Genomic DNA, 19,060 nt, shown 5'->3' with positions numbered 1-19,060 from the left:
ACCTGTTGTCTTAATATCTTTCTCGTTGTTCCCATGCTGTCAATAGGTCAGTGAGTACCAACCTCAAGTGACACCTCTTCCTACTACTTGTCAAACAAAATTACAATAGGGAATGAATGAATGAATCAAGTCCTCTTTCATGAAATTAAGTTGCAAGACTTAATTTAAAACCACATAAAATAACTATGAGATGTAAGGCTACAGGAAGGTGTGAGTGCCTGCTAGGAAATATGATTAATTATGATTCTACTGTATAGGTGTTTGCCTTTCAGAAACAAAGAAAATAATCCCAATCCTCACATCTTTACAACAAGGAGACTTAAATCAATAGACAATAAAGTACTGGGATCTCTTTATGGTTCAGAAAATTGATTCCTTTAAAAAAAATGAGGTAAACTTGCTGATTTTCTTTATTTAGAAATGTTCATTTGATGGGCATGACAATGTGGCCACCAGAGGAGGCCGCTAGATAGCAATAGTTCTCTCAAGCAAAAACTAGTAAGGTAAAATGTGCATTTCCATCCCTGGGTCCAGACTTCTAGCAGCCAAGCAACAGCTTCTATCATTTTAATGTTTGGAGACTTGGAGGTGTCTCATGCACCCTCATTCCTGTACCTAGACTTCCCACTCTACATTCCAAGGTCAGTTTCTTCCCACAACAGTTGGCCGAGGAGCTAGACACTATTCACCAGTTAAGAGAATTATCCCAGGTCACGGTGACAGCAGAGGGCCATGGCGGATTCTCCCTCACTGATAATATTTCAATCAAAATTGGATTTTTTTTCTAAACAAAATTCTCTAGGAATTATTTTGGGGAAATCCTATGGCATGTGTTATACTGGAGGCCAGAGTAGATGACCACAATAGTTCTTTCTGGCCTTGGAGTCTATGAATCCATAAGTACCTCATTCCTCCCTTTCTTTCATTTACTCTTGTCATGGGCCAGTTTTCCTTAACAAAGTAAAAAGCAAAAACTTCTGCTGTGTTGATCTTCAGCCCACAGGTTCTGCTTTGTCATACACCATCTGCATTTGCAGACCTTTCTGGAGATTCATCCCCTTTGTACTCTCCCTTTTAGCATCAGTTCACAGCTTCACTGACACACCTGACCACTAATTCCCATCCTCCCCACTGGAGATTTCCAACTAAGACTCTTCAAGGAGGTTAGAATGCCTGTTGCTGGAAATTAACTTTCTGTCTTTGCATCAGCTGATATGCTCTGAAGTACAACCCCATTTACTGAGGGATTTGTTCACCCCATCACAGCTCATTCTCTTTTCATTAACAAAACCATAATAATTTGCTTCTGGACATGACAGTGAGCGAACAGCTTCCTCTGAATTTGTATGTGGAATGGTGGTATATGAACCCAACCAAAGCCAGGGAGCTAGCTGTATCTAATGTTGTCCCTAATTACCAGGACTTCAGAAGGATCCAGCCATATTTGGATGATGCTAAAGCCAGTTATTTCTTAAAATGAACAACTGCAGACTGCTATAAGATAAAGGGTGCAGGAGAATCCTCTCTCATTCTCCTGCAATAGAAGGGGATGAGTCTTGATGACATTTGTGGTCAGGGAGAAATGAGTTTTTAACCTCAGAGGAAAGTAAGTTATGTGTGATTTTTTTGTTTGTTCGTTATAAAGTGGCTTTGGTTTCAGATCTGTCAATGAAAAGCAAAGGAGACATTTAAATCACAGTCTTAAGTGCGGCGTCTTCCTTTGTCAGCTTTTGGGGAGCCAGCCAGTCTGTGGCAAGAGTAATGCCTTAATATGCTTATTAGCAATTCAGCTGAGGTAAAGCATCTTAGAGGGATGCTATTAGCACCCAGCTTCCTCTCAAGATTGGCAGCATCAGCTCCATAATATACATCGAGGTAAAAGCTGGTCATGGTCTACACTATTGCTTTCAGTGTCACTACCACTGGTGGTGCTGCACTGGTTTAGACCTACTTTGGGAGGATTGCATAGATATTTTTTGAGTATTTGGTTTCATTCAGTCCCAGAAGCTCAAAGGAAAAACTCAGGGGGTGGGGGGGAGGAATAGTCTATTGAATCCAGTGCACATTTTCTTACATCGGTTTTGCTAGTGTGACTAAATGCTGGGAGCTACAAGAAGTGCATAAAAGTTCTAACTCTCTTAGGACTTGTCTTCACTGCGTCATTACCTTAGCGTATAATTTGAGTGTAGCACTTTAATCTGACTCCTGTGCACATGCGCGCGCACACACACCTGTGGCTTGAGTGCAATGGTGCTGTAAACTCTAAACTGGCCCATTAGGCCATGTGACTTGAAGGTTGAGTGCTGCTGACACTCTGAGCTCCTACTGCAGTGAGGATGCAGCAGTTCAAGTTTCAACAACTCATTAAGTGCTAATCCAATCACTCTGTGTATCTCCAATGTTGTTCTGCAATGTGGCCACTCTCACTTGCTGGCTAGCTGGAATGGAGTAACTTGAGTGTAGCAGCCGATGAGAAGCGCAGTCGGGAAAGTATCTGAAATACTTTTCTCATGGATTGTATTTTCTAAATGGACAACCTATCCTAAATTCTCAATTACTGAGGGACAATCTTCACTCATTGCTATATTTGCTTTCCACAACCAACTCTCTGTATAACTTTTCATGAGTGATGTACCCGAATACTTGGATGCTAATGCCTAAATTGTACTCTTAAATGTATTCACCTAAATGTGGGTTATTGCTGATTATTAACTATATGTATCTTATGACTTTTAAAACAAACTTTGTATTTGTGGATAATCTAAGTATTATCCCCAGATGTACTGACACTCTTTTCTTAACCTGTATACTATATAATTTTTTAACATTAGCTTTAATAACATTTTAAAATATGTTAGTGTTAGGCTAGCTAACTGTTAGTGAAGGCAAACCGATACTGTGCTGCCAGTTGTAAAAAAAGAAAAAAATAACACAGGGCTTGTTTTAACTGCTTAAAAAAAAAGGTGTATTTGTACCTCAGCATTACTAACACACTTGAGTTATCCTTAGGCAAAACCTCAGTGAAGAACAGGCACTTTAGTTTTATCATGAGGTAAACTTGTTGAGGTAAACACTTGGAGGTAGGAAACAGACTGTTTACCTTGTGGTTCACCTGTCGGCAAACTAAAGTGCCGTTGCCCTGAGGTAAACAATGCATCTTTTTCACTAGTGAAGACAACCCATTGACTTTTAGCAGGTTCAGATTTCAAATTCCCTGAGAGACACTCTTGCTCTCCTCATCCTACACTTTTCTCCCAGGATATTTCCCTACTGTTTGTCACATATTTTTGCCCAGACTGAGGTTCTGAAAATTATATACGAGGTTCACTCTTACTCTCTCTGGGTTTTGTAAATTTGCCTGTGGAATATTACATTTTGTGGAGTAAAAATAGGTGCACTGTTGTATTCAGTTGAATTCCAGGCTGTCATACCTTTATAAGTCAAGGCTCCCTTTTTTTTGGCCAGTGCCTACCCAAGATGTACTATGTACAAAATGTCCACGTGTGACCATATAATAGGATGTACTGTGAAGAGTATATCCTTCAACGCTGAAAGCCTTCAGGTGTAAATCTTTCACAATTCATTGCCTCTAGAGCTATTTATAGTGGAAGCCTAGGATGAATGCATGGTATTTCTCTGATAAGTTTTGTTACTAGTACTGTATATTCCGAAAGTTTGGAAAATAGAGAGGGCATGAAAAGAGGGTTGTTTGGCGGGGGTGGGAGGTTGATTAAGCACTTGGCTCAAATTGGTATTTTAATTCCAGAAAACCTTAGAACTTTTCAGATAAGTAAGTAAACACTCATCCAAAGATTTCTATTGTTGTCTGCACAACAGAGGAAGTCTCTCCTCTCTTTTATTATGTATTTCAAAATCAGTATTGTTGCACTGATTGTGACCCTGATTGAGAAAAGCATCCCTGTTCAGCAAAGCACTTAAGCCCATACTTAATTTTAAACACACATCATTGAAATCAATAGGAATTAAGCACATGCTTAAAGTTAAGTAGGTGATTAAGTAAATTACTGAATAGGGATAGACTTAAGTAGGTGCATAAAGTACTTTCCTCAGTCAGGCTCTTGTAAGTCACAGAATTTAATTAAATATTGGGTGAGGCTCACAGTGCCAGAGACTGTGTTGTCTTTAGAATGGCATGTCATTATTATCAAAACCACTGTGTGAGCAATAGTCTTTGTAGTCTTACTCTGTTGGAAGTGTTTCAGAGTAGCAGCCGTGTTAGTCTGTATCCGCAAAAAGAAAAGGAGGACTTGTGGCACCTTGGAGACTAACAAATGTATTTGAGCATAAGCTTTCGTGAGCTACAGCTGATGAAGTGAGCTGTAGCTCACGAAAGCTTATGCTCAAATAAATTTGTTAGTCTCTAAGGTGCCACAAGTACTCCTTTTCTTTCTGTTGGAAGTGTATTTGTCAATTGTTCCCTCTATATGGGTGACATGCTGTATGGGATCTCAAATATAAATATTTATTTATATTAAATAAAACTGGGAATATTTTTTAAATGTATTGCCAATTAATTATTAAAAACATATTCCCCTTTTCACATAAGATACTAAATATGTCTCAGAGCCCATTTTTTGTGGTTTACATATTTCTTATGTTTTTTGTTTTTAAATTTCTCTCCCTTATTTGCTGTGTGAGAGCCCTGCACAAACAATAATGGAAGCTGACTGATTAACTGACTCTATAGGAGAAACATTAAAACTAACTATACACAAAGTGCTGTCAAAGGCACAAAGTGTGGGGGAGGAATAAAAATAAGACTTCTTTCTCTAATTTTTTTCAGATAAAGTGATTACATTTGATACTTAAAACAATAGCAAATGATAAAATAAAAATTGTTATAGTAGCTTGACATTTAAGATATCGGTGACCCTTTAAAAATCAATAAGGGTTCAGTTCCATTTTGCAATACTTAAGTATTAATCACTGTAATTTATGTAATTAGCTTTCATGCATTCAAAAGTAAACAGATTAGATTATTTTTAATGTTTGCTTTTGGAAGTCAAGATGTTTAAGAAACTTTATATAAAGGCACTATCACAGGCATAATAATGCTCTCGCTTAAGTCAATGGCAAAGATGCTATTGACTTCAATGGGTACATGATTTAACTCTTTTTTTCCTACATCAAGATGTATATGTCTGTGTGCATATGTACTCAATATGCTATATTAATTTTAGAGGGATATTCATCATTTTAAACCTGGCTGATAGTTAATACATTAGAATTTGTCTGAGGTCACAAATCACATGTAGAGTAGTCCTCAGTATACTGTAGTTATGCTCCCAAGTGTGTAATAGTGTAGCGTTTTGTCTGTGTGAAACACTGCTTAATAAGAATTGCATTCTGTACTAGGTTAAGTTTCTGAATTGTCTCAGGGTAGAGTGCATTGCAGAAATCCAACCTTGAGGTGACAAATCCATTGTTAACTGTAGCATTTGTTCCACCCTTTGCACTAAGCTAATGGAGGACTATGTTCTAAAATACTGTACCAGTTTAATACTGCTAAATATCACATCAAGTAAGACTGCTTTAAATTGCTAACTCTTCAGATGCTGGGTGGGGTTTTTTTTGGTTTGTTTTTGTTTTTTTTTACTTTCAACCTGCCTGTTAAATGCAGGTTTTGGTCAGAGTCTATATTTACTGTACATGCCTTGGAGGATTTTCCACCCTTGACAATTTTTTAATCAAGATTGCATATGTTTTTTCTAAAACATGTGCTCTAGGAATTATATTGGGGAATTTCGATGGTCTGTGTTATACAGGAGGTCAGACTAGGTAATCACAATGGCCCCTCTTGGCCTTGGAATCTATGAACCAACTGGTTAACAGCATGAAACTCTACAAATGTATTGTTGATGACCCAAATTGTCATCTATAACAAAAAAAAAATGAAAACATATATAAGCAGGATTACTGCATATTAGAAAAAAAGAATCTATAGTGGCTTATTCGTTTAAATCATTTAAGAAAAAAACTTAGTCTTTTTATATACGTACATATGTGCTGAACATTATAATGGTTTCAGCTGTGTTTCTATGAGTAGATGTCTCTTATAAACCCTGTTCTTTCTCAGTTTTTTGAAATCATATTAGGCAAAGTCTCAATTTGCTTCCTGTGTGCTGTTGCATTTCTTTTGAAAAATGTTTTTATGAGGTTAAAACTCAATGACATAAGTTATAAATTGGTCCCCAGTGTCAGACATATTTTACTGTTCTCCAGCCAAAAAGTTTTAGGCACCACAAATGACTGAAGGTCTTCTGTGATGTATAAGACTGTGGAAGCCACCCAAGGTTACTACTCTCAGCTCTCTTCATTTAGTTAGCCATACAACTGTTTAAGGTAGGAATAATTTGCTTCTCAAACACACTTTGCTAGCTGAATTTGATTGTGTCTCACAAAAATATAACTTCAAAAATGTATGCTAACTTAATTGTTAAAAATAACTGACATATGTAGCACAAAGTCAACATCTTTTTCTTGTTGACTTAGTCCTTATGTCTTCAATCAAACCTTTTACTAATATTGAACGTCTTTGAAGGCCTATAGGCACTTAATAGTTCTTTGGCAACTGCCTTGGTTGCCGGTCTTTCTCAGGTAGTTGATCTTTGAGAGGTCTAGTGGTTAGACCTGTGTGCTGGAAATCAGGAGTCCTGCAGTCTCTTCCCAACATTCTCACTGTATTTTGTGTACTGTAGTTCTGCAGTTTAGTTGATGGAAGACAGTCACTGTGTGACTCTGCTGTTGTTGGATTGTCTGAATAGCTGCCTTATTGGCATAGGGTAAGAAGAGACAGAACTAGCCACAGTTACTAATGCATTTATTGTCAGTGGATCCGCAGATTTTTAATATCAAGGTTATAAGCCTATACTTGAGGAATTAATCTGCACTAATGAGCTGCTCTGTCAGTGAAAATCTCTTCTGTTATATTTAGATCACTGCTTCATACCAACCTGAAAAAGTCATTGATACTGTTAAAGAACACCACTATCAAATCATGTTGATCCTTCAAATGTGTGGCCAAAATTTAAGATGTAAGTAAACATGTCCCCCATGCTGCCATATGGGCCCCTTTAATTCCAATTTTAAATAATGTGCTCACCAGAATCTTAAATACAGAGAGAAGAGGAGACTCCTGTCTGGTTACCTAGTGGATTAGTCTCTTGGTTGACAGAGAGAGCAGAGGAGTGGTTCAGTCATTGTAACTTGTTACAGAGAGGGAGGGATAGTGATTATTATCCAGTGATCCAACAGATTCTGTTTTGGCATCTACTGTAGACACTTTCCCCAAACACAAATACAAATATACAAATGCAGATACCCACTTGTGTGTGTGTGTGTGTGTGTGTGGGTGTGTAGAAAGACAGATATAAAAATTCTTGTGTTCCAGCTATATATGCAACATGTATGCCTGACACGGAATCCATTTCTAGAACATACTTTGTTCTGAAGGCACTTGTCCCCTTTTCATTTCCAGACTTGATAATAATGATGGTGAACTAGACTTAGCACTGCTTATATATTCTTCACTGTCTGTATCTCAAGGGCAAAGTGTTCTCAAGTATAAGAGAAAGAAAAGTTGGACCAGCAAGCAGTTACATTTAACATGGAAAAAGGCTATATTATAACTCAAAAAATATACATGGTGTGATTATATATGCTATAAGTAGGTGTGTGGGGACTCCAGATGGGAGTGAACTGCACATTTCTTTTTCTGAAGAAGGCAGCCCAGAACACTCAAAATGTTTCTCAGAAAATACAGCAAGTTGCAAGCAGACAAGTAACAGGCTAGAATTCAGAAAGAGTCAGTTCTCCCAAAGTGTACACTATAATGACAGCATATTGTGTATTTATTAGCATTTTGTCAATATTATCCTTCAAGGTCAAAGCATCTTGATGTCAGCTGAAAAACTGCAGGGAGATCCAGTTGTTTTTTTCATTAAATCAGAGTTCAGATATACATAGCTATATGTATGTGGTACACAGCTTACTGTATTATTGTGGCAAACTATATATACATTAGATTACATAGTGAAACAGCTTACTTATATCTGGCTGTAAGACTGTTTGGGGTAGAGAGAAATTCGCGGTGAGTCCTTGCATTTAGTCCTAATACATTTGATTATACCACTAAATATTCAGAGGCTTCAGTGTCATTAAGTGTGTGTGTAAGTGAAATTACATGGGCAGTAGTGTTCTCATCAGTGTAAGTTAATGGAAGGAAACTCATCTGATCATCTTTTCTGCAGTAGTCTTGTATGTTGAAAAGCTTTTCCTCATGCATATGTACTACGTGACAGTCTGCTATGAAGTTGACTGGGCTTTGGAAAAAGGAAGCTGGACCATATTCTTAGTTATTAAATGAATTCATAGGACAAATTCTATCACTGAAAACATGTGTAGTACAAGATACTGTTTCAATTTGAAAATGAATGTAGGGTAAATAGAAAGTTGTAGCCCATGCACAACGTAGTTAGAATATGGTGTTGCTATGGAATCAAAAGAAATTTTATGCAAACTGCTAGATGGTGTTATGTTTCAGAATATTTGTACATTGCATTTTTGTTAGGGCTGGTAGAAGTGTGTTGAATCTGAATGAACCCAGCTGCTGGGGTTCAGAGCACTTGTACCAAACTCAAATCACATGGAAATGTATGGGAGGTGCATCAGAAAATACTATGCCTGGCAATTAATGTTATGTACATAATGGTGTAAGTAGACGTAAACTTGCATAGGTCAGCGTGCATTAAGTGGAGCAATGTGAAACCAAAGGCTGCCAAAAAAAAAAAAAGATTGGGGTTCATATAAAGAAGGTTTCCTTGAGCAATGGACTTAGAAAATGGGAAGAAGTTTAAGGAAAACCTCGAATTAGAAGTTCCTGTTTTATGATTGTAATGTGCCCAGTAAGTGGATTTGAAGTACAATATATTGTAATTTATCAGTTGGGTAAGAGATGCCATCACAGAAAATGGATTCACATCATTGCATGCCATTTTTTTTGTCTCATTAAAATAATTTGTCACAACTAGTATTAGAATTTTGTTACATAATGCAGTCAGTAAAATATAGTGGTGTTGTATTACGTGAACATTTGGAAAATTCAATATTTTGATGTGCTGTTTGTTGTTCTCTTTTGTTCCCTTACACAGCTGAGTTTGTAAAATGAAGGGGGGGGGAGCAGACTCTCCATTTACACCATTTTAACTGGACCCCAGTAGCATAGTTCCATTTTTTTTTCAGAGTGCTGAAGGCAATTTTGGTTCTACATTCTCATGACAAAGATTGTAGCAAGGGAAGAAAATAGTATGTCATGAATTCATTAACTAAGGAACGCTACAAATTTCTGTTAATCTCATTTTAACGTTAAAACTACAAAATTGTTCACCCTAAGCAATCAGATGTTGCAATATTCAAAATTGTGTTGCTGTTTTCTCATTGCAGTGACATAGAATGTTTTGTCAGCCATTTTAGACAGCTTCTTCCCTAAGTGAACTTATGCCATCAAAGGATATCCATTGAGGTTTTCCACTCCATCATGTCCCAAGTCTACCCCTTCTGTCTCTTGACATGCCACTTGCTCTGAGTGTGGGGCTGACTTTACCATCTTTGGTGATTTTACAGAAGTGGAGAGTTCCTCCTATGCAAGGGAAATTCTCCACTGGCTGACTCTGGTTCCGGTGATTTTACAGAAGTGGAGAGTTCTCCTATGCAAGGGAAATTCTCCACTGGCTGACTCTGGCTCCAGTACAGTCACTTGTGCTGATGGAATAGTGCAAATGGGAGTAGCATATTGGCTCAACCAGGCCCATAATTCTCTGTGTATTTATTTATAATTTAACCCTATACATATAATATCTGTTAGGGTCTTTGCCCTATCCTATGGTTTTGGGAAGCTTGCAGCTGTGCTCCCCTGGTTGCCTATGACACAGAATTTGTAAGTGTTTGATGAAAATCTTATGTCCTCTTCTGCCAACAAGGGACAAGTAACTGTATCAGCTGCAGCACTGCACTATCAGTCATTATAGGGATCATGAACATCCAGACTGAACCTGTTCCCCATTATTCTGAGGAGCAAAACTTTCCCAAACTTCATATACTGTCTTACCAAGTCCCCAACTTGTTTCCAGTTTCATGTATACAAAATTATCAATATCAAAGAGTGTGCTCATTTGTGAAACCTATATTTTCATGCATTCTCAAGTACAATTGTCATATTAAGAGTCATAGTTCTTCTACGTTTACGTGTAGGCAAATATATTTTATTTATTTAGTTTGTATCCGTTTCTGGTACCTATCCAAGGTGCTAGGCACTTCACAATATTAAAAACACATATTTAGACTATCTAAAATGTTTCCACTATACCGCTATTACGAAATCTCCACATAATAGAATTCCACACAAAAATAAGCTCCAGGTAAATAGGCCAGAAGACCCCCATCTAGTTCCTAAATGTGTCCCTAACTGTCTATGAGAAAAGATGGGCTTTGCAAAGTGTGTTACACCAGGAAGGTTAATAGGTTTGAACTCTGGCAGGAGGAGGAAAACAAATTCCAGAATTAAGGACTTCGGCTAGACAGTACCTTGCCAGTACCACCTCCTCATTTAAATCTAAGGTACTTCAGCTCCTGTAACTTTGCTGGTCAGAATTGTTATATGGCACAAGGTAGGAGGCAGTCCTTCAATTTACTGTGTCTCAAACCATTTAGGGCTTTGTAGGTTAAAACCAATACCTTAAACTTACTGGAAGGCAGTGCAGTGCTCAGAGAAATTGTGTTATATGCTCCTTCCTTTGTACACAGTTTGTCAGGGAGATGACTGCATTCAGCACTAGTTTGAGTTTCTGAGTGATCCCAAAGTACAGCCTCATGTGCAGATTATTAGTGTAGTCTAGCTCACCTATCCTAATGGGGTCATGGTCCATGAACTGGATTTTGTAGGTGCTGTGGTAATACAAATAATTATTATTAATAATAATATATGTTGGTATCAGTGTCTGTTTTGGAAAGAAAAGTTTGTACCCTCCTAGTCAGATGAGGATGGCGGCGGGAGCGGGGAGATGAGTGGCCATTTTGGCCAAAGCTGCTACAAGATCTTCCAAAGAAAATTATGGATTTAATAAAACTCAGAAGGCCCTGATCCTACAAACACTTATATATGTGAGAAGTCCTAGTTCACTGAGTACAATGGAACTGCTTGTGTGCATAGATTATATACATGCCATTGAAGTTCCCCAAAATAATTGCTAGAGCAGCATGTCTTTTAGAAAAACATCCAATCTTGATTTAAAATTATAATTGATGGAGAATCCGCCATGACTCTGGGTAAGTTGTTTCAATGGCTAATTACTTTCATTATTAAAATGTTATGCCTTATTTTTCCATATGAATTTGTCTAGCATCAACATCTAGTCATTGGATCGTTACACCTTTCCCTGATAGATTGAAGAGCCCAGTATTATATATTTGTTCCCCATGTATGGATAAAGTTTCTCATGTGCAAATGTATTTGCAGAATCAGGGCACAAGATTGAGCACATGGCCACCAACACTGGACATGTTCCCTCAACCGGAGTGCAGACATCACTCTAGCCAAATCTTCCAGCTTGCTGGCACCTGTCAATACTCTGATTTCATAAATAGTGTCCTGTTCTGAGTATATGGAAAACTGTGGCATTTCATATATGACTACCTGGTTACTATGAGTAAGTGCTGATGTTTTGCTGGTGACCTGTATGTTGCCAATTTGTTCTGGAACAAGAATTTACCAACTCTACACAAAAATGTCACCATTTCACATTGAAGCATATTTTTACACAGTGACATAACCAATTTTTTGTTCTGCTGAAAGAACTCTAATTTCACAGGCCAAGCATGTATGATTGTATGTGTATGTGCCTGTACCCACAAATACAGGGTTAATCCTGCAAATAGTTTTGCATGTATAGAAGACAGTAGCTTTTTATGAGTGTTTCTGAAATTGATTTTAGTTTTGTGAACTCTGAGTTGTTTTGGTTGTTTTATTTTTAAATAAACTTGGCTCTGTGTGTTCAGTAAAATAAAGTTTTTAAGCCATTCCTTTTTTGCTTTGTTTTCTCACTACTTTATGACAAAAAAAATCACCAATAATTAAAGTAGTATCCCCTGATTTTTCCTATTAACTAAAATTAGCTTAATCTTTCCCATCCCTCCTTGACAACCATTCACTCTGTTATATTGTAGCTTTATTTCTCTCATTTAAAAAATCTATAACAAAAGTTATTAAGAGTCTCAGATATCATAAATGTAGTCCACCTACTTACCCCTGTGTAACTTAGAAGAAACTGACAGAGCCTTCATATTATATATTGATACTCTGAGATCACAGAATACTTTAGCAGTCTTTTGTATCATGACACGTTAACACATTTGAATATTGTACATTCAATTCTGAATGTAATTTATTCAGTAATGGTAAATATAGTCACAGTGATATTTACAGTTTCAAGTATGATTATTTCCATAAAAGGCTTTTGAAGGTTTTATAATAAATGTTCTAAAAGTTCAGAAACCAAATTGATTCTAATATATTTTTATTTTGTATTACAGCTTTCATATTTCTCCTCAGTCACCAGGATTTTTTTCAAGATCTACTTACTTTTTGAAATATAAAGGGGAAGGGCATTACAAAAAGATAAATAGCTATGTTTGTCAGTAGTGAAATAATATTTGCTCATCTTTCTTACCAGAAGCTTAAAGGCCTTTAAAATAAATTTATGATTTAGCATATGCAGTATACTGCACACCTTATTAGTTAGCTTGTCTGTAGAAAGTTAGTTCATTAGGTGTGGTTTTTGTTGATTGGTTGGTTTCCTTTTTTTTTTTTTTTTAAATGATGCCATAAATGGGTTTTTATCTGGAGTGAGTCTTGAGCTTTAAAGAAACATGTTTATTTCAAACTCTAGACATTACCTTTCTTATGTGGAAACCTGGATCTTTTCTTTAGCTTTGTGAATTTCAAGTAGTTTAAAAAAAATAAAATATATCAGTACTTGACTTGCATGTATATGTTACTGGAATGGTTTGTTTTTCTATTTCACTAAGGACTCTAGAGGGTTGTTGTCTGTGTACTGTGATTTCAGTGGATGGGAGAGATATCCAAAATTCTTATTAAGTATATCTGAGGAATAACAACTTGTAAATGTGTCAACCTGTTTCAGGGCATTTTGTCCTGTTGTGTGAGATTATATAAATTTTAAGCATACTTGCACCATGTTATGGGTACAATTTCCTGACTTTCTCATTAACCAGAAAGTAGATCACCATCTTTTTTCCTGTGTTGTTGGAACTGATTTTTCAAATGTATTTCATTTAAATGCAAATATGTTTGTCATTTTTAAGCCTGCATACACACTGTTTCTGATTTAGGATATTAACCAACTGTAATGATTATTTTACAAAATAATCACAATTCAACTGGAGCTTGCCATTTCCAGGCCCAGCAGAAAAAATAACCTGACCTGCTTTACCCTTCCAAATCAGTTGCCAAGAAGTAGGGGAACATTGTGGATGGCAAGGCATGTTTCTGCTTGGGAAGGAAATCGTAAGGAGGAGCATGAATTATCAGGAGAATTGTCCCCACCATTGTAATCTTTTCAATTGCAGCCAATCCTTCCTGATTTCATATCCTACTCTCCTTCTAACGTCTTCATTTGTCTTCAAATCATTCTAGTTTACACTGCCATCTTTTGAAGAACTCTCATCTCTACTGCCTCCAGCCTTCTGATGTTTGTTCCATGTGGTGCAGCTGCTTTCAGGCCATAGAGCTAGTATCCTGGTTTGATAAAATTTTCATTTGTTACCAACCATAATGTGTTTCAGTCCATGATTTCCTCAGCTGCTGTGCAGCACTTGTAGCCAAAACAAATCTCCTCTTAACTTCATCTTTGATAAAGCTTCTTAGGTATCCACTGGTATTTTCCCACTCCCACCCCTAGGGCAATGTAAGCAAGTTACTCTTGACTCCTTAGAACCAGGAAGACCAGCTTTTGGGTGAAGCAGACTCTGCCAACAATATTTTCGTAAGCAAGTTTGAAGTTAGTGACGTTTGAAGAATAAGCCATGCTGAAATTTTATCACTGTTAATTTGAGTGGATGGATCATTTTCCTGGTTTTCTGATCTGAAAGTTTTGTTGCTATTCTATGACATACATATAGCCTTGGAAGAAAGGAGATGACTTTTTCTTTAAGTGGGTTAATAGGTCCCAGGGCTTCCAAAGCTGAATTTGTTTGGTTTTGGGTGGTAAACTTGTAAAGGCTTACTTGTTTCAACAACATAGGAAGCTAGACAGGTGTTCCCAATGGCCCTGACATTTACTATAACTTGCATGTGTGTATCTATCTTACAACTTCGGCAAGCTGTTCGCCAGAGAGCTGAACTCTTGCAAATAAGCCCCTCCAGGCTCGACTGGAAAGCTTGGGATCTCATGGCTGTGCACTTGTTAGGCTGAAAGCAAGCCTGAAACCTGACAATATCTATATATTTACAATTGAAGATTCATTTGTTTTATCTGAGAAGAGACACTTTTGTTGTAAGCCTGCATTAAAAATATCACTTTTCATGGGAACTGTATATTACATTTGATCTTGTTCTCTCATACAGAATCTCTCTCTCTCTCTCTCTCACTCACACACACACACACACACACACACACACACACGAGTTTTACTTACATCAGGGATAGCTACAAAAGCTGGGGAATATTGAGTTTAGGCTGAAACATCATCCGTAACTTATTCCACACAGTGGTATGTATGATAGGTTCATGGGTGTATGCAAGCATGCATGATATAATGGACAGTATCTAAATTCAGACAAAGCTTCTTATGATACACTGAAAGGTTTTGTATTGTTCATCACACCTTCTATTACCATACAAATCTTCATCTAACTGGACTTGGTGTTATGGTGATAATGGAACAGATTTTGCTTACATTTACACTAGTATAAGGAGGCCACTGCAGTTATTCCTGATTTACACATCTCCAGCTGTGATGATAATCTGGCCCACTATATGTATTGTCAGATGATTTGGAAGCTGAAGGGTATAGCCAGGGAGTAGGGACTGGGAGAATAGTGAAGCAGTTAGTGTGTGTACAAAGTGCAAAGATTACCCAGAGATATGCAATACTGAGGCACACACAATGTATGAAAAATGGACTTTTTAGCTAAACTTTGAGTTTACTTATTTCTATAGTTTGAATTTTGATTTTGTGCCCCATCCCCTCTTTTAGGCTCTGATTCTGCTTTGATTAAATTGCTTTGGAGTAACATGGGTCCTTACTTTCTTCTTTTGGATACTATTTTGAAGGGTTGTAAGAACTGACACAATGGACCAAAAATGACTGTGCTACATTATGGATTAAGGACCTGCCAAATTATTCCCTCCCTATTATTGCAGTGGAAACCAGCATTTACAGTTTTTCTCCAATAGGAAAAAATTTTCTCCAATAGGATGAAGTGAGCTGTAGCTCACGAAAGCTCATGCTCAAATAAATTGGTTAGTCTCTAAGGTGCCACAAGTACTCCTTTTCTTTTTAGGAAAAAAAAGATGCATCTGTTTTCTATGAAGAGCAAGTTGTGTCCCCTTGTAAAACAAACAAGAGAGGGGGGAGAGCCTTTTGTTTTTAAAATAACAATTGTGCTGGTAATCTTCACTCTTCATAAAGCTTTTGTCTTATGAAAACAAAGCAAAATTTTTACTGTACAGGAAGGGAGACCATGGGGCCTTGATAATGGGGATTGTCTCTGTTTTGGGAGCCTCTACTGGCATCTCATTTGAATTTGCAATAACACAAGTTCACATCTCCAGCTGGTGTAAATCACTGGAGCTCCACTGAAGTCAGTATAACTACGCCAGTTCTACTGGGGATTTGGCACCCGGGCTTGTTTGGTTTGGTTTTGCTTGGTTGTTCATTTGTTTAATAAATCCTACAGACTGGACGCCTGAAAGAACTGGACACTGGCCTGATGAACTTGTGTAACTGATAGCAGGCTAGCTGGGTACACTGTTAAGGATCACTCACACACCAAGCCTGACCCATGTTGCCATCCCCGAATGAGGCTTCCCAGTAGTCCTCTTTCTCCGCATAAGCCATACACGCTCAGATTGACTTAATGACAGTGAGTTACTTTGACTCTGGGCATTTTTGTGAGTGTGTTTCCTCTCATCATCATCCTATTTACACAGGTGTGGGCTGCATTAGAAAATTAGTTGGATTTAACTACGTTGATCAGGGGTGTGAAAAATCCACACCCTGAACAGCATTGTTAAGCCAACCAAAGTCACTGTGTAGACAGTGCTAGGTCAGTGGAAGAATTCCTCCATCAACCCATCTACCAACTCTTGGGGAGGTGGATTACCTGTGCCAACAGGGAAACCCCTCCTGTAAGTGTAGGTAGTGTCTGCACTCGAGTACTGCAATGGCGCAGCTGTGCTGCTACAGTGTTTTAGTGTAGACAAGCCCACGGGTACAGTGCAAGTTGGGGCCTAAGTCTCTACGCTGCTTTCCATCCCAGATAAAAGGTGAGTACTAAACTGTACCAAGGACTGAGGGGACAAAAGGAGGCCTATGTCTGGGTGGTGTGGAGAGGAAAGGATGAAGAGAGTAAATAAATGAGAGAAGTAATAGACAGAGGGAGAGCATCTGTAAAACAGGAATCATTTTTTTTTAAATGCTTTGAGGGCCTCAGATTGAAGGTGCTATTAAGACGCAAAATGTTATTATTTTTTAATTACATGGAGACTACAATATGATTAACATGGCATGACTGGGAACCTAAAATCTGACACCTAACTTGTAAACCAAACTCTAAACTAGGGCAGAATTAATATTGTCCAGCAAATTATTTATTATTAATTGCTAGTCAGGGCTCTGGTGTGCTAGCCAGTGCACAAAAAGTGTAACAGCATCCATTGCTGTGACAGGTATATAACCTTTTGTGACCTAAGTGCATGTCATGTAGCTGGGGCCAGGTAATAAAAATGTGTCTTAGCAATTCTGCGTATCACACCTTTAAGACACAATCCTTGTCCCCGAAAACTAACACCACCAACACCACCATTAAAGACACCACCAATACCATCTAATTCACATTTCAGTACTACTAGATCCCATCACAACTTTCGTAAGCATTACTCTGGGTCACTCAAAGCATAATATGGCTTTATTTTTATTTTATTTTGGTTTGGTTTGGTTTTGTTAAGAGAACATCAGTGAATTTAAAGTATTACTTTCCATAGGAGAATGTGTTTATTTATGTGTTTATTACTTTCCATTGGAGAATGTGTTTTAGATTTAGATTGGGCAAGATATTTTTTCTTCCTGCTTGGAAAATTAAAATCCCTTGGAATATTTTAAAACATTAACTACGGTTAAGGGATTAAATGAAGCAAAATGATTTGCTGTATGTTGAATCAATAAGAATTAAAGTTCATTTAAAAGTGACAGGTTTTTCTATGCACAGCAACTTTCTTTTAATACATATATGGTGTGAATACATTTTATTTTTAATATATGGTGTTTAATTAAGTGTTTGATGCATTCTGGGTGGGTTATTTGTGAATTTGAATCCTAAATTAGATAAAAACTGATTTCTGGAGTCCTATGCAGTAGGACTAGCTTTTCCAGTATGAGCTAGGTGGCAGAATTGACTAAGAAAGTGGTGCTTAGCAATTCCATAAACTCTGAATGCAAGCTTGTTCAGTGAATCATGTAAAGTGTAGTACATTGTAACTCTGTTCTTTGGAAAAAAGAATTATCTGATTATATCAAATATGTTTTGAAATGTTTTATGTAGAATATCTTTGAGCTGCTGCTGTTAATTTCCAAAAAGTGATAGGCTCTTGATGGAATGGGAAAATGCATCTTGTTTGGCAGATCCAGTATGGTTATTTAACAGTTCTAGTTTCACAGTTTTTTTGTGTATTACACAGTATAACCTTTACAGAAGGATTCTGCTGATAGTGTATTTCCCTAAGGTTTCTCTGTGCTGCCTTCCCAACTTTGCTTGTGTTGCACTCTCAGTTTGTATAGAGGATGAGGAAGGGATTAGAGAACAAACATATGACAGATGTTAGTCACGTTGCTTAACGCACTACTAGACAATGCTCAGGCAATAGGGTGATAAGTATGGTGTAAGAACCTATATACAATAGATTAGAAGTGCATTATATAGCTATTGTTAGTAGTGACTGTATATACAAATATTCAACAATGAGGTACCCAGAAATGGTTCATATATAGTCCTGGACATCAGCGAGTTAAGAGAGAGAATTCTTGCCAGGAAGCATTCTCTTGTTGATCAGTGTTATCGTTTAATCTCTGAAAAGTGCCATGACAGGACTTAACTGCCACCAGGACCATCTCTTCCAAACAGTCTAAAAGAATGCAGGGACTTCAATTTTAATATCTCTGCAGTAGACTAGATAAAGAAAATGTTCTGTTCTTTTCTTTTGTGTTTTGTCTTGCTGAAGTGTAATAAAGTGGCCTTGAAGTTACAGAGAGGTAGCATGATTTAAAGGCACACACCCAAAGCTGGGAGTCAGGAACTCATTGAGTTCTGACTTATGCTCTGCCACTGTCACAATGCATGTCTTTGGGCAAGTCATTTAATCTGTATGTCTCATTCCCTCCCCCTGGCCCATATTTAAAATGGAGATGCTATTTACTGCACCGGGGGGTGGGTATTTTTCTTATGGTAGCACCTCCACACCCCAGTGATGGATCAGCACCCCATTTTTCTATGGGCTGTATAAACACAGAACAAAAAGACAATCTCTTCCTCAAAGAGCTTACAGCTGAAGTAGGTTCAGTTAGGACAGGGTTTAATAAAAAATTATAAAGTGCTTCAAAAGCATTAAGTACAATGTACTCCCAATTGTTGTTTTTATTTTATCTGTGTCCAGTTTTGGTTTTACATTTTTAGTTTAGGGTGTATGTGGTTTATTCCACTGAAGAAAAAATGTAGGAAGGTAAACATATATAGTGGGATCTTGTGCTT

The 19,060-nt window shown here is 37.5% G+C and overlaps 1 protein-coding gene across 32 annotated transcripts in view; it reads left to right on the top strand.

Moving 5' to 3' along the window:
* The window catches only part of RBFOX1 (RNA binding fox-1 homolog 1), a 2,406,891-nt gene that overhangs the window by 1,864,609 nt on the left and 523,222 nt on the right, over nucleotides 1-19,060 (top strand). The window lies entirely within an intron of this gene.

The sequence above is a fragment of the Natator depressus genome, chromosome 10 (genome assembly GCF_965152275.1).
Source record: "Natator depressus isolate rNatDep1 chromosome 10, rNatDep2.hap1, whole genome shotgun sequence".
In the NCBI taxonomy this organism is placed as follows: Eukaryota; Metazoa; Chordata; order Testudines; family Cheloniidae; genus Natator; species Natator depressus.
The sequence above is the reverse complement of the archived record's forward strand: the minus strand, read 5'-3'. Positions and strand labels throughout refer to the sequence as shown.